Genomic DNA, 13,669 nt, shown 5'->3' on the forward strand with positions numbered 1-13,669 from the left:
TGTGGCTGGGTTGGTGTTTACATTTCTCATTTGGTAACATGCAGAGTACCTCCATGTGCTAGCATGTAGTACTGATGATGCTAGCATGATGCTAGCATGTAGGTCTGAAGGCTCTGTGTGGGCACCAGTTCAATGTCCCCATGTTCAATGAGTTGCGAAGGCATTTTCTTCAGCATGGGGCATTGCCATTGGTTTGTGGAGAGCAACCTATAGTCTTGGCATCAGACTGGATTGTTTAGGCATTCTTATGGAACCCCTTTGGCCAACAACTCAATTACATGTAACCCAATCCCAGTACTGAAAGCTTCATTTGGTGACAATTGATGGTCAGCTGGGGCTCTGTTTGCTCTGTTATTTGACAATTTCATTTAGATTCCCTTCATATATGTGTATATTTTATGAAGTTTCTGCTGTATCCCGTATCTCCCATTCCAGTTCACCCCACTATCTATCCAATAACTATTCGTAACTATCTATTATATTTCCCTTTCCTGGGGAGACCTAAACGCCACCCCACTACAAGTCCCTTACTCTATTCTTAACCTCTGTGGTTTTACAGATTATAGCTTGGTTATCATTGACTTAACAGAAAATATCAAAATATAAATGAATACATACCATATTTGTCTTTCTGAGTCTGAGATACTTCACCTGGATGATTTTTTTTTTAGTTTTATTTATTTACCTGCAAATTTCATTACTTCATTTTTTAAAACAGCTGAATAAAAATCCATTGTGCAATGTACTACCTTTTCTTTACCGATTCATCTGTTGAGAGATATTTAAGTTGTTTGCAATTTCTGGCTCTTGTGAATAGAGTAGCAATGAACATAGTTGAGCAAATGTCTCTGTGGAAGGTTGAAACATCCTTTAGGTATATGTTCAAGAGTGGTATATCTAGTTGTTGAGGTAGATCAATTCCCATCTTCCTGAGAAACTGCCACACTGATTTCCATAGTGACTGTACAAATTTGTACTCCCACCAGTAATGGAGTGTTCCCCTTACTCCACACCCTTGGCAGGGTGGACTGTTATCTGTTTTATTGATCTTAGCTATTTTGACTAGTGTAAGATGATATCTGAAAGTTTTGATTTGCATTTCCCTGATGACTAAGAATGTTGAACATTTTCTTTAAGTGTTTCTCAGCCATTTGGGTTTCTTCTTTTGAGAATTCTCTGTTTATAAGTGTACTCTACTTTTTTTAAATTGGGCTTTTTTTTCTTGATATCGAATTGTCAAGGTTCTTTATGTATTTTGGATATTTGCTTTTTATTAGATGTGTAAAAATCTTTTCTCATTCTGCAGGCTGCTGCTTTTTCTTAACGATGGTGTCCATTGTCATACAGAAGCTTTTCAGTTTTGTGAGATCCCATTTATAAAGAGTTAGAGGCCCGAACTGAGTGGAGATATGATAAGGTCATCCCATTATGGCTGAATGCTTCGGTCTTGCACTCTCTGAATACTGTCCAGTTGTAGATCCTATTACTGTCTACACAACAGGAAGCTTCTCTAACGAAGGCTGAGTGATGGACTGCTCTATGGGCATATCGATATGTCATTTTATTAACACGCTTCTCTAGCAGAGTGATAGTAATAGGAAACCCCTAGTGGCCATGACCTATTTAGTCTCAGGTTCTTGGTCTTACTAATAGTGTCAAGTATGGATTTTACTTGAGAATTTCATACTCAAGTACAGTATTTATATAATCTCTAGGCTCTTGTGGCTACAACTTCTCCCAGTCCCCTCCTTCTTCCTCTCAAATTCATAGCATGATCTTTATAATTACTGTTTATTGTTAATAAAAATATGCCTTTATTCCTATAAACTTTACTGTAAAAAAACTTTAAAATAAATAAAAAATATATCACATGCTAAAATTAGCTAGATCCAAAGTCTATATAACTCAATGAACTTTGATACAATTTGAATAGACATTCAGAACAGAAGCTGTAGGGTCTCACATTAAATTTTTCACTGTCAGTGTTGAATATATTTTATCCACCTTTATCCATCACCAAACCCAAAAAACTCCATGACAGAATTAGAACTAGAAAAAATATTATATATTACATATATAATATATATATGTATATGTATAAAATTGAGTCTTTTACTCTTACTATTGAGTTTAAAGCTGACCACTTGGAATTGGATAACCTTTTTCCTGAAGAAAACTGACTCTCCCTCTCTTAGCAACCATTGATTGTCTTCATCTCGGTGTGAGGACTTGTGAAGTTTTCCTATGCAAATCACCATGTCAACTAGCATCGTCATTATGTATGCTTTGTTTTGATGAGATTTTTATGGCCATAGCTTCCCAGTCATTTCTAGAAGATACTATCTGGCAGCAGGGGTCCTGATCCTCTAGCTTTTACAATCTCTCTGCCCCTTCCACTATGATGTTACCTGAGTCTTAGGTGTGTTGTGTGTAATAAATAAAAAACAAATCATGCTATTGCCAGCTAGGCATTGGCAGGCAGTCTTGGTCTGTTCCCAGCCTGATACATAGCCCGAGATCGAGACCACGTGTTTCTCCTAGCCAAAGCCTCTCCCACCAATGCTGGCTCTGTCTCTGCAGAGCTAGACCTAACTCTCTTGGTTCCCTCAGGAAGCTGTGGGTGTGCCCTCGCCAGCTCCTGCTCAGCTTTCTATTGTCCCCTGGAGCTCAGTCCTTGCCCAATCTTCCCAACCCAAAGCCTGACCAAATGCTACCTCGGCTATGTTCTTTCCCTCTGGCCCAACTGAGTCGCCATGGAATGGAAAACACCAGACAATCGTAGTTTAGAATCAACAGATAACACAACCACTGGGCATGGAATCTAACTTCTTAAATTCATCAACTGTTTTATGTTAAAAAATCTTCCGGTGGCATATCCTGGTGGATTCCACCACCAGATCTAACAGTCCCCGACCAACATTTTGTCTGCTTCACTGCCGCCTCTCCCTCCAAAAAGACACATTCCTTTCTCATTCCCACTTTCTCTCCCAGACCAGAAGGCCTGCCTCCTCCTCGCCCAGTGATTGGCTTGTCATCTTTATTACCCAATCAATCAATTAGGGAAAAATTCTGCTACATAGGCACAGGAGTTATGAATATGTGTTATAAATGTATCAATTGGGATAGAAACCCCATGGTCAGTTATTCTTGCATTTTGACCAGTGTGGTCTGTGTGACAGTGTGACTGTGATCATCTCTATCTACTGCTAAAAAACAATTTCTTTCTTTATCGAAGAAAAACGTTTATTTGGGTTTACAGCTTCAGAGGGTTCGAGTCCATACCGTCATGGCAGAGAGCATGGCGTCGTGGCAGGTAACGGTGGTGCGGGGCAGCTTGATATACAAGCCGGAGGCACAGAGAGGGCTACCTGGGAAGAATATGGGCATTTGAAAGCCCCAAACCCACCTCAGTAACACTTCTCCTTCAACAAGGCCAACCTTCTAGTTCTTCCCAGACTGTACTACCAGGTGCGGATCAAGTATTCAAATATACGAGCTTATAGGGACCAGTGTTATTCAAACCACCATACAACCTGTTGTCTTCAATTCAACAAAATTATCTGGCTTTCATCCTGTACACTTTCATACTTTGTATTCCTGTTGTAGTGTCAACACAATTACTTATGAACTTTCACTATGTATCGTTTTTATGATTTTTGGTTTTTAAACTCTGTATTTATGTCTCTACACCCATGAGTGCAGTGCCCACAGAGGCCAGAAGAGGGTATTGGAACCCCCTGCACTTATAATCATATGCAGTTGTGTGCTACTGATATGGGTGCTGGGAACCAAATTAGAGTTCTCTGCAAGATCAGTGTACACTCTTAACCTCTGACCTATCTCAAATACCTTTCTTACCTTTCTTTTTCCCCCACCACATGACACTTTCATTGACTCTCTGGGAGTCTCACATCAGGCACCCCATCATAATCCTTCCCAGTCTTTTCATAACACCCCCACTGGGACTACCTAGAAAAGAAGTACAAAATTAAAAAAAAGTCTGCCCTTTGTTATCTATATATCAGTGGAGCATGGTCAAACTCTCAGTGGAGTATCCTTTAAATAGAACTGAGTCTTGCCCCTCCAACACCTCCACCAGAAGCCATCAATCATCGGAAAGCTACTCCTCTGCCTCTCCATCATTTGTTTTAAGACTTTTCTTTGGTGGCTTCCTGTCTTGGCTATTACTTTTTTGGAAGGAGTCAGGGTGGAAATTGTCACAGAAGCCTTCTAGGTTCCTCTCTCTCAACTGTGTATCTGCAGTCATCGGCATCACAGCAAATGTAGTCTCCTTACTCTTTGCAGTCAGCGGGAGCCCAGATGGTGGGCCACCACAGTTTCTGGTGACAACTACAAACATGATCCTCTACTTCAGTAGGACCTCAGACCCAGACAAGGTCCCCAGAGGGTTCAGGCTGCAGCACAGACCGTGGACATTCACATGGTCTTTGATAGTAACATGAGTCATGGACATCAACACTGGCGGCCCCAGCTACAGTAGAACCATGGACCCAAACATGGCTCTTGGTGGCATCACAGACCCAGAGATTACCATAGCCTGAGGTGACAGCACAGGCCACTCATTTCACTATGACTTTTAGCAGCGTGGCCTAATAGACATCTGCATGGCCTTCAGGAGTCACATGTGCCACAGACATCATCACAGTCCCTAGCAGGGTGCCACTGGGGAGGACACAGGTAATCTAGCTCTTCCACCAGACTACTGGCTCTTCTGCTCCACACTCACCCCAGGGCAGGATGAGGAGGAAGAAATTCGTTTGATAAAGGATAAAAACTACACTTTCCTGTGGGTATAAGGGTAAGTATTTCAAATATGTTTAGCAACTATATTAGTTCAGGAAAATGGCAATTATAAGTCCATCCTAAGGTTTATAACCTCTCCAACTACCAGTTGTTAGCTAGGTTTATAGCATCACATTTTATTTATCTGTTTATGGGGTAAGTAATGCTGCTGACATTACAAAACTCAGAGATGCTTCTTAAATGCCTGGTCAACCCTTTCTGAACCAAAAGACATCTAGAGAAAAATTTGAAGACAAATACTAATGAGTTCAGAATGTTCATGTATAAACCCATTTCCTACTGTGACCCAAAAGGAATCCACTGGCCACTTTGTCAAGTGAATCTTGAATCTTGGGTTTGAGTTGTCTGTGGATATAAGCACTGTTGAATGTGGTACTGATATTAAAACCTGGGACAGCTGCTGTGGCTCAGATTTGCTATTCTTATTTGCCTCATTGGAGAAGGTGGGCAGATTTCCCTGGGTAGACTTTTGTCTTGTCTTTAGCTGTGTTGGCCAGTGATCATTAAGCAGTCTTGTTTGGAATTTTTGTGCATATACCTATTTGATAATAGCTTGACTATTTTTTGACTCTAATAGTTTTCGGAAATTCAAGACTCTATGGGTAAAGATATTCAGAGGAGTTGAAGACAAAAAAAGATGGGCCCTTTGGAGCTCTCACATATTAATGGCAATAATAGCCATCTCAATCCCTGATACCCCCTCCTGGTGACAGCTGTGGGCATGTGAGAGCTGGAGAACTGCTCAGCTAATTGAAGTATCCTGTAGGTTCTCTTTGGCCTCAAGAACCTCTCTGATAAATAGCTCTTAGCCAGCTCCTTATATGGCTACAGAAAGCCCCAAGAGTCTGTGATGTATTTTGGATGCAATCTGATTCTAATTTGTCAAGGGTCTCAGGCTTTCAGCTTTGTAGTCAAGGGAAATGTCTGTGGGCTCCAGGGACTCTTGTGCCCTGGTCCCATTGTGAGTACTTCTCCTCTGAAGATCCCCTTATCTTAAAGGAGAGAAATGCCTGCAGCTCGGCGCACTGTGCAGGGGAATGGCTCAGATTATATGAACGGCAGCATATGGGGTGGGGGAGGGATCAGAACTGGCAAAACTGCACAAGAGAGAAGAGGCTCTTGACTTGTTCACCTTTGAAGATGTTCAGAGCCCACTGAGAAGTATTATACAAGGCCTTTCAGTCAACGCAGGCTTTCTGATTTTGTCAGACTGAAAAACCACACCAGAAGGGAAGGCACTGGCATCAGCCACCAGACCCCACATCCCAGTACTTGTTCCCAAGGAGTATTGGCCTCCCGTGATGGTGAGCTCATGCAGTTTGACTTTTTTTTTTCTGTGATACTCCCAGAGCTGCAGGGAACCCAATGCATAATGTCTGCTGAATGGGGGAAGCAAAGAAAGCAGGTAGTGGCTCATTAGTTTGGATCCTGCAGTCAATGCAAATAACACAGTGTTGTCATGGTGGGCTGGACTGGACTGGAGAGACTAGGAAGATTACATCCTGTGAAATCCCCAAAACCATCTCTAAATGGTCTTACAACCCAGATGCTCAATAGCATGCTCGCCAACGGAGATGAAACCTCCTTGTCTGGAGAAGACAGGAGCTCCTGGGGATGCTAATGTTGCAGAAGGAAAAGATACTACAGCTTTCTGTCCGTGGCCATGATGGTTTCTGGCACCCCACCTCCTTTGTGTCCCATCAGCATAGCCACGCAGGTGCAAATCATCACTGGCCCCCACAGAAAGTGACAGGCCACTCAGTCAACCAGATACCACTTCTACCCTCCCTTCCAGAAAACTCAAGAGAGAAATCCTTTCCACCTTCCCCAGGTAGACTTTTCTTACTGCAGGCACGCCCTCCCTGAGGGGTGAGCAATGGAAGGAGGAAAACTTCCAGGGAAAACAAGAAGCCGGGAGTGGAACAGACAACTCTCTCAGGCCCTACTTGTGGCAGCCCATATTTAATGTGGAGCTGTAGCCGTGGAGTGTGAGCTATTCAGAAATGTATACCCCGGGGTGTAATGGGACACGATATATGAGCTGGCTTTGGAGTAACATGTAATATGCTTAACATAACATTGCAACCAGGGGAGCCATTTTTAAAAAACGAGAACAACAAAAGAGAGTAAATATCATTAATATAGAATGAGTGACGTGGGAGTTCCCTGTTAGCAGGGGATTTTCACTCTCTTACATCAGACTTTCATTGCAGAGGGATCATCTGATTTGTCAGTAACCTGCTTTTTAAAATGTAAGGTATAATTTTCTGGATATATGACTCAAAGGCCTTGGGAGTTAGTGGGAGAGCTCCTGAAAACCCAAAGTGGTAGACTTTCACTTGGTATGCTCCCAGAGGGAGCGATAGTTTCAGAGCAGACACAGGAAGATACCAGGCAGGCTGGAGTGGACCATACAATGCACAATCCCATTTGGGAAGCACGTTGCTCTCCAGACTGAGCACAACCTGAATCCTGTGCTGCTGACTTCCTCCTAGCCTGGATGGATAAGATGGCACATAGCAACCACGTTTTGATTGTAGGAACGTCATTTTGATTCAGTACCACTCTCTAGGCCAATGTTTTCTGGAGCAAATAATATAAGATAATGATAAATATTTGGCGTGTGTGTGTGTGTGTGTGTGTGTGTGCATGTATGCACATGCTGCTTTTTATTGTTAGACAAGGTATCACCGTGTAGTCCAGGTTAGCCTGGAACATAATGACACACCTGCCTCAGTCTTTCAAGTGCTATGATTATAGGTGTCTGTCACCACTCACAGCTAAATGTTAATAAGTACTCTGTGTAAGAGGGGAAAGTAGGGAGTTGGAGAAATCAAGGAGGGTAGTAGGGGCAACACAGAGTAGTAGCCAATGTCCAGAGACTCAGGGTTCCAATCCAGCTTCTGATACTGCTCATAAGAACAAAGACACTGGGACTTAGTTAAAGAGTCATGTGGAGGATTAGAAGTTACATACATCAACTTGGGTGAGACATAGGCTTCCTGGTGATTTGAACCTGTCTGTTCTCCACATTTGTAGAGATCAGCTTTAGGATTGATGGGTTTTGTCTCCTCCACCCCATATGAATACCATTATCTTTTATTTACTGAAGAATTGCCTAGAAAAGGTAGTACCAAGGCTAGCATAATAGCTAAGCAGGTAAAGGCACTTGCCACCAAGTCTAACCAATTGAATGCAGTCTCTGAACCCACATGGTGGAAGAGAAGAACTGACTACTGCAAACTGTCCTCTGATCTCCATGGATACTGCAGCATGTACACACCCCACCTCAGTCTTCAATCACACACACACACAGGTATGTATGTATGTATGTATACAACATACACATGTTTATAGCATGCACACCACCCTACCTCAATCTTCAATCACACACACACAACACACACACACACACACACACACACACACACACACACACACACTGGCAGAGCTGGAGCAGTTTGCCTTTCCCCCTACGTACCATCCTGAGCTAGGAAATGTCATCCTAGCTTTTTTAGCCCTTGGGTTTTCCATTATAGGCTCTCCCTATCATCAGTCCTTAAGACTCAACTTGAATTCTGTTACCAGATTTCCTGCATCTCCATTGTGTGTGCGTGCACGTGTGTGTGTGTTGTATACATACATACATACATACATACATACATACGTATTTACGTGTGTGTGTGTGTGTTCATGCCTTTTCATGTGTGTGGACACCAGAAGTATGAATACCTGGTGTCCTCCTCCATCACTCTGCACTGTATCACTTTTGAGGCATGGTCTCTCACTAATCTTGGAGCACACTGCTTGGCTAGACTGGTTGACCAGGGACCTCTTGTGATTCTCCTGTCTCTGTTTCCTGGTGCTAAGATTGCACAAATGTGCTGACCCCCACAGCTTTTTCCATGGATGCTGGGGATCAAAACTTCAGTTTGCATGCTTGCACAGCAGACATTTAATCACTGGGCTATCTCATCAATCCTTCATATGCCAGTTCTTAAAAAAAGAATTCTATTATAACATTATCAAGAGATTAACTTTATACTTACATACTGGAGGAGATGGTTGGCAAATATTAACTCATTCGTCTGGCATAATTAAACTATTATGGTTCCATAAGAGCAGAAAATTGGATATGCAGCCAAAATACCAAAATATCTATAATAATCTTAAATCTAAACCACAGCTTTCAGGCAGTGTTTGTTGGCTTTGCTTACTATGACAGTACATGCCGACCAGTGTTGGGAGCTGACTCCTAGCAGAAAGCGGCTATCATCTTTGCAGCTATCTCAGGCCATATACCCTGACAAGAGACTTGTTTTCAACAGCCCACAACAGCTGAGCACACTCTGATAAAAATCTTGTTTTTCTCACATATCTTGTTTTGTTGTTTAGTGCCCCCAGCTGCAAGGTGCACGTGGTAAAGTGTCTTCAGCTGTGTCCCCCTGCTTGTGCTTATATATACCCAGGATTTCCTTTCAATAAAGGGGAGTTGATCACACACCCTGTCTTGTCTCCATTCTTCAGGTCTCTTGCCCTTCCATCCCCACTCTCTCTCTTGCTAGACCCTGACCCACAGATTGGAGCAGCAGCTCAGGCCAGGACAAAGTGGACCCAAACGTGGAGCAGGATGGGCTGTTCCAGACCAGAGTACACATCCTGTGTTCAGAAGCAGGGCTGTAGCACAGTCATGTGATACAACAGAGGCACGGCCAGAGACATCTCAGATTCATTGCACATATGAGTTCAAATTCATTTCTGGTCATTGTCTTTTCAGGAACATCTCACCATTCTCATTTTTTTCACAACTCCTCACATTCCATCATGAAGCCCCATATGGAGTGGTGATCCAATTCTAAAATTAGGGACTAGATTATAAAATTTCTAGTTTTAAGTCATGAAGGTATACAGATGAATGCCTGTGGTATTTTTCTGTCTCTCTGTCTGTCTCTCTGTCTATCCATATAATGTTAATTTTCCATTATTGTGACAAAAGAAATAGCTGAAATAATTTTCAAAGAAAACATGTTTATTTTTAAGGTTTTAGTCCATGATTAACTGTCTCCATTATTTGCTGGTGGAGGCTGTGTGTCACAGTGCATTATAGTGGGGGTATTGGCAGAAAAGAGCCTTAACCTCATGATCTGGTGTGAGTGAAGGAAGGAGAAAAGAATGAGGCTCTGTAGTCCCTTAAAAGGCATGTACCCAATCACAAAACCTTCCACTAGACCCTGCATCTTACTCTCCACTATGTCCCAGCAGGCTGTACTAGGGACTAAATCTATAATACATGGGTTTCTGTGAGACAGAACACATTCAAACTATAGAATACATGGGTATTGACAAATACAAAGCACTAATATATATTAAATAACACATATTTTATAAAAATATATAATATATGTAAAATTATATAACACACATACACAGATACATATTCACATATATGTTATGGGTTTTGGCCGTAGCCCTCATTGCTATACAAGTGGCATAATGAGCAATTCTTTTATCGTAGCATCTAATGTTTACTCCTTGGTTTTGGAAGCAGCTATAGAATAGCCCCTGGAGGAACAGAGGTAGGAGAGTGAGTCAGGATGTGTTAGGCCTTGGAGAACAAAATTTCTCTAGCATCTCCTAATCTTTCAGCCACCTAGTTTTTCCCCTGAGGTAGCTCACAGAAACTCAAGATTTCTTTTCTGTAAGATGGGTGCCAGTATCTAGACATATATTCCAACTCTTTCCTGTGTGTCTCTTTTCAAGTTGGTCATTAGGAAGTTCTTTTACCCACTTGTATAGTGGAAGATCACAAGAACCTCATGCAAGAATGGGGCCTCGCCTCCACTTGCAAGGAAAGAATGCTGACCAGAGAGGCCAAGAAGACTATGTAGAAAGTCCCCCTGAGCTGTTCATTTAGTCAAGATGGCTGCACATCTGTCCATGCTCCAGACATAAGTCTGTAGAAAGAAGCCTCCATTGGTAATACTCAGCTTTTGCCCACTTGTTACATACCTGGGCGGAAAGATTTTAAAGAATTGCCTCTGTCAGATTTGGCTTGTGAGTATGTCTTATGAGATACTTTCTTAACTATAAATGCAGAAGAACCCAAGCCACTGTGGGTGCTACCATTCCCAGGAATGCAGGCCTGGGCTGTGTAAGAAAGGCAGCTGAGGAAAGCCAGGAGAAACAACGTTCCCCTATGGTTTCTTCTTCAAGTTTCTACCTTGAGTTCCTGCCTTGGTTTCCCCTGGTTAACGACTGCTACATCTAAATCCAATAAACCCTTTTCTGTCTCAAGTTGATCTTAGTGTTTATCACTGCAACAGCAACAACAGCACAACCTGGGTCAGGATTTAGAGAGCATCTGGACATATGTACACTTGTGGGACATGCACTGAGACTTGTCTGCTTCCTGTCTAGCAGTCTGTAGTTATTCTGGTACCCCAAAGACAGAACCACAAGACCTTTGTCTTCATGGCCAGTCTCCCTAGCCTCTGTATGTTTTTCAGTTTCTAGTCCAGCCAGAGCTGTCACTGCTGTAGAGCAGAAGCCATCACAGACACAACTGTCACAGGGGATCTCGAGGTCCTTTGGTTCACTCACGCAGAGCCACGTTTACTTGCCTCTGCTTGATTTGTTAAGCTGAGTGACATGCAAGGTCATAGACAAAAAGGGCTAGTGGACAGAAGTCAAGTATATCTCAAACATGTCAACATCGTCCAAGAAGTCTCACATGGAAGAAAAGAAATAATGTTATAATATTTTTGATATTATGATATGACATGTTTTAACTGCAGGACAAGGTATCAAAAGATAGGAGGTAGCTGTGGGCATGGAGTATTATAGTCTACTGTACTGGGGAAAGCAGTTGAGTATCTTTGATATTTTATTAGATGTGGTAGAATAACGTTAAAATTTAATTCCTTGATGGAAGTAATGGAGAAAAATTATTAAGAAATTCTTCCAAGTGCTTACTCCTAAGGAAAATAGGAAAAATGCAAATCAGAAACTTCTAAACCTCTGTAAAATAAAAAGAAGAAACATTCATTTCAAAGTAGAAGGAAGTTACACTCATATATATATATATATATATATATATATATATATATATAAATTCTTTCATAAATCAGATTCTGCTCTGCAGACAAGACTGGCTTTCAACTCTTGAGCCTCCTGTCTTTTTTTTTAATAATTTATTTTTTTTTCTCAAATCGTAATTCATTCACACAGGGGTTATAAACTCAGAAAGGCAGGATGTGGGGAAGGGGATGACACTGGAGTGTGGGTGTTCAGGGGGAGTACAGGTATCTTTTAGAACATGATACTGGCTGGGTGAAGGTTCAGGGGACAGGTCACTATGACTCTGCCTATGACTCACTTGTCCTTATCTAAGTTGGTATTGTCTACCAAGGCTACCTATTTACAAGGTCTAGAACTACTCGGGCTGGTAAATTTCCACAAAAGCTGCCTGTTTACAATAGCTTATAGCCATCTGTTTCAATGTTTTTCCACAGAGACCCAAGATTTGCTGTTAGTATACATGTATGACAGGCCTATTGCTGATTTTAGGCCTATGGCTGATTTTAGGCCTTCAGTGTGTAATCAGGGCTGCCCCTGACATCTCCTCCCTTCTCTAAGTATAGAAGGGCTGTGGCGATTCTAATCTTGTGAAGGCGGGGATAGAGGCCTGACCTCCATTAATTGAAGGGGACCTTGTAATGGCTCCGGTCCCCCTGTTGTTGTCCAGTGAGGCATGAGGGCCATACCCAGCCCGATGTCTTTTTCCTGGAGAGGGGATACTTTTGACATCAACCCTTATGCAGTCAGGCTTGTCCCTCAGGGAACCCAGAGAGAGATTTTTAACTTTTATTTATATTTCCTTGCAGTGCTTAACCTCGAAGCCTAAGCAAGAATTCAGATCACCTGTCAGAGGGGGCTCTGGGTGGCCCCTCCCTGCTTGGTCTAGAGGCAGAAGTCCCCTCCTCTTTTAGGTTGGGTGAAGATGGGTTTTGGGAACACCCTGTATAAAGTAACAACCTCATCTTGAGTCTCGTGGTCCTCCATAGCTAACTTATGACAATGTATCTGAATAGGTTTTGCTACCAAATTATTTATCTGTTGTATCACAGAGTTAGTCTGCCTATTTGAGGGCCAGGGACCAGCAGAAAAAAGCAAAAAGAACCCAAATAATGGTTCCAAGATGGGAGGAAGTACGGTTGACAACCTTGGAGAGGCTGAAAACCAATTCTTGTACCAGCATTCATCTGTCTCTTTCTCTCTCTGATTTTTCTCAGGGCCTTTACTGACGTTTTTCATGCTCTCTTTAACCCTCCCTGTCTTGTCTATGTAAAGGCAACTTTCTTCTTTAAGGGCTGTACACAGTCAAGATCTGTACACAGCCTTTTCTATTGTAATAGAGTAAATCAAGTCCAATAAGGATCTTTGCGATTTTAGGAGGTCTCTTCAGACAGCGAAACGAGGGATTTCTTCAGATTAGTGATGTCAATCTCTAGCTGTTTGATGTCCTTGTCAGTGGTCTTCAAAGGTCTGAGTAGTATAAGTTCGGAGGCCAGTATCTGGATTAGAACTTCTAACAGCAGACATCACGGATGATTCGATTTTACCTGGGATGCTGTCTGAGTTAAAGCTCCTGGGAGGACCTCTTTCTCTCGGTTTTCTGAAGTTGGGTACAGAGCTGCCGCCTGAGACCTGCTCTTTGCTTGGGCCCAGACGGCGATCCTCCTGTCTTAATATCTGGAGCACCAAGCTTATAGGCACGTGTCACCATGGCCAGCTGTACATCTTTTGTTCTCCATGAAACTGATATTTATTTTTCATTCACCTTGTT

Source organism: Grammomys surdaster, unplaced genomic scaffold (assembly GCF_004785775.1).
Source record: "Grammomys surdaster isolate TR1022 unplaced genomic scaffold, NIH_TR_1.0 335, whole genome shotgun sequence".
Classification (NCBI taxonomy): Eukaryota; Metazoa; Chordata; class Mammalia; order Rodentia; family Muridae; genus Grammomys; species Grammomys surdaster.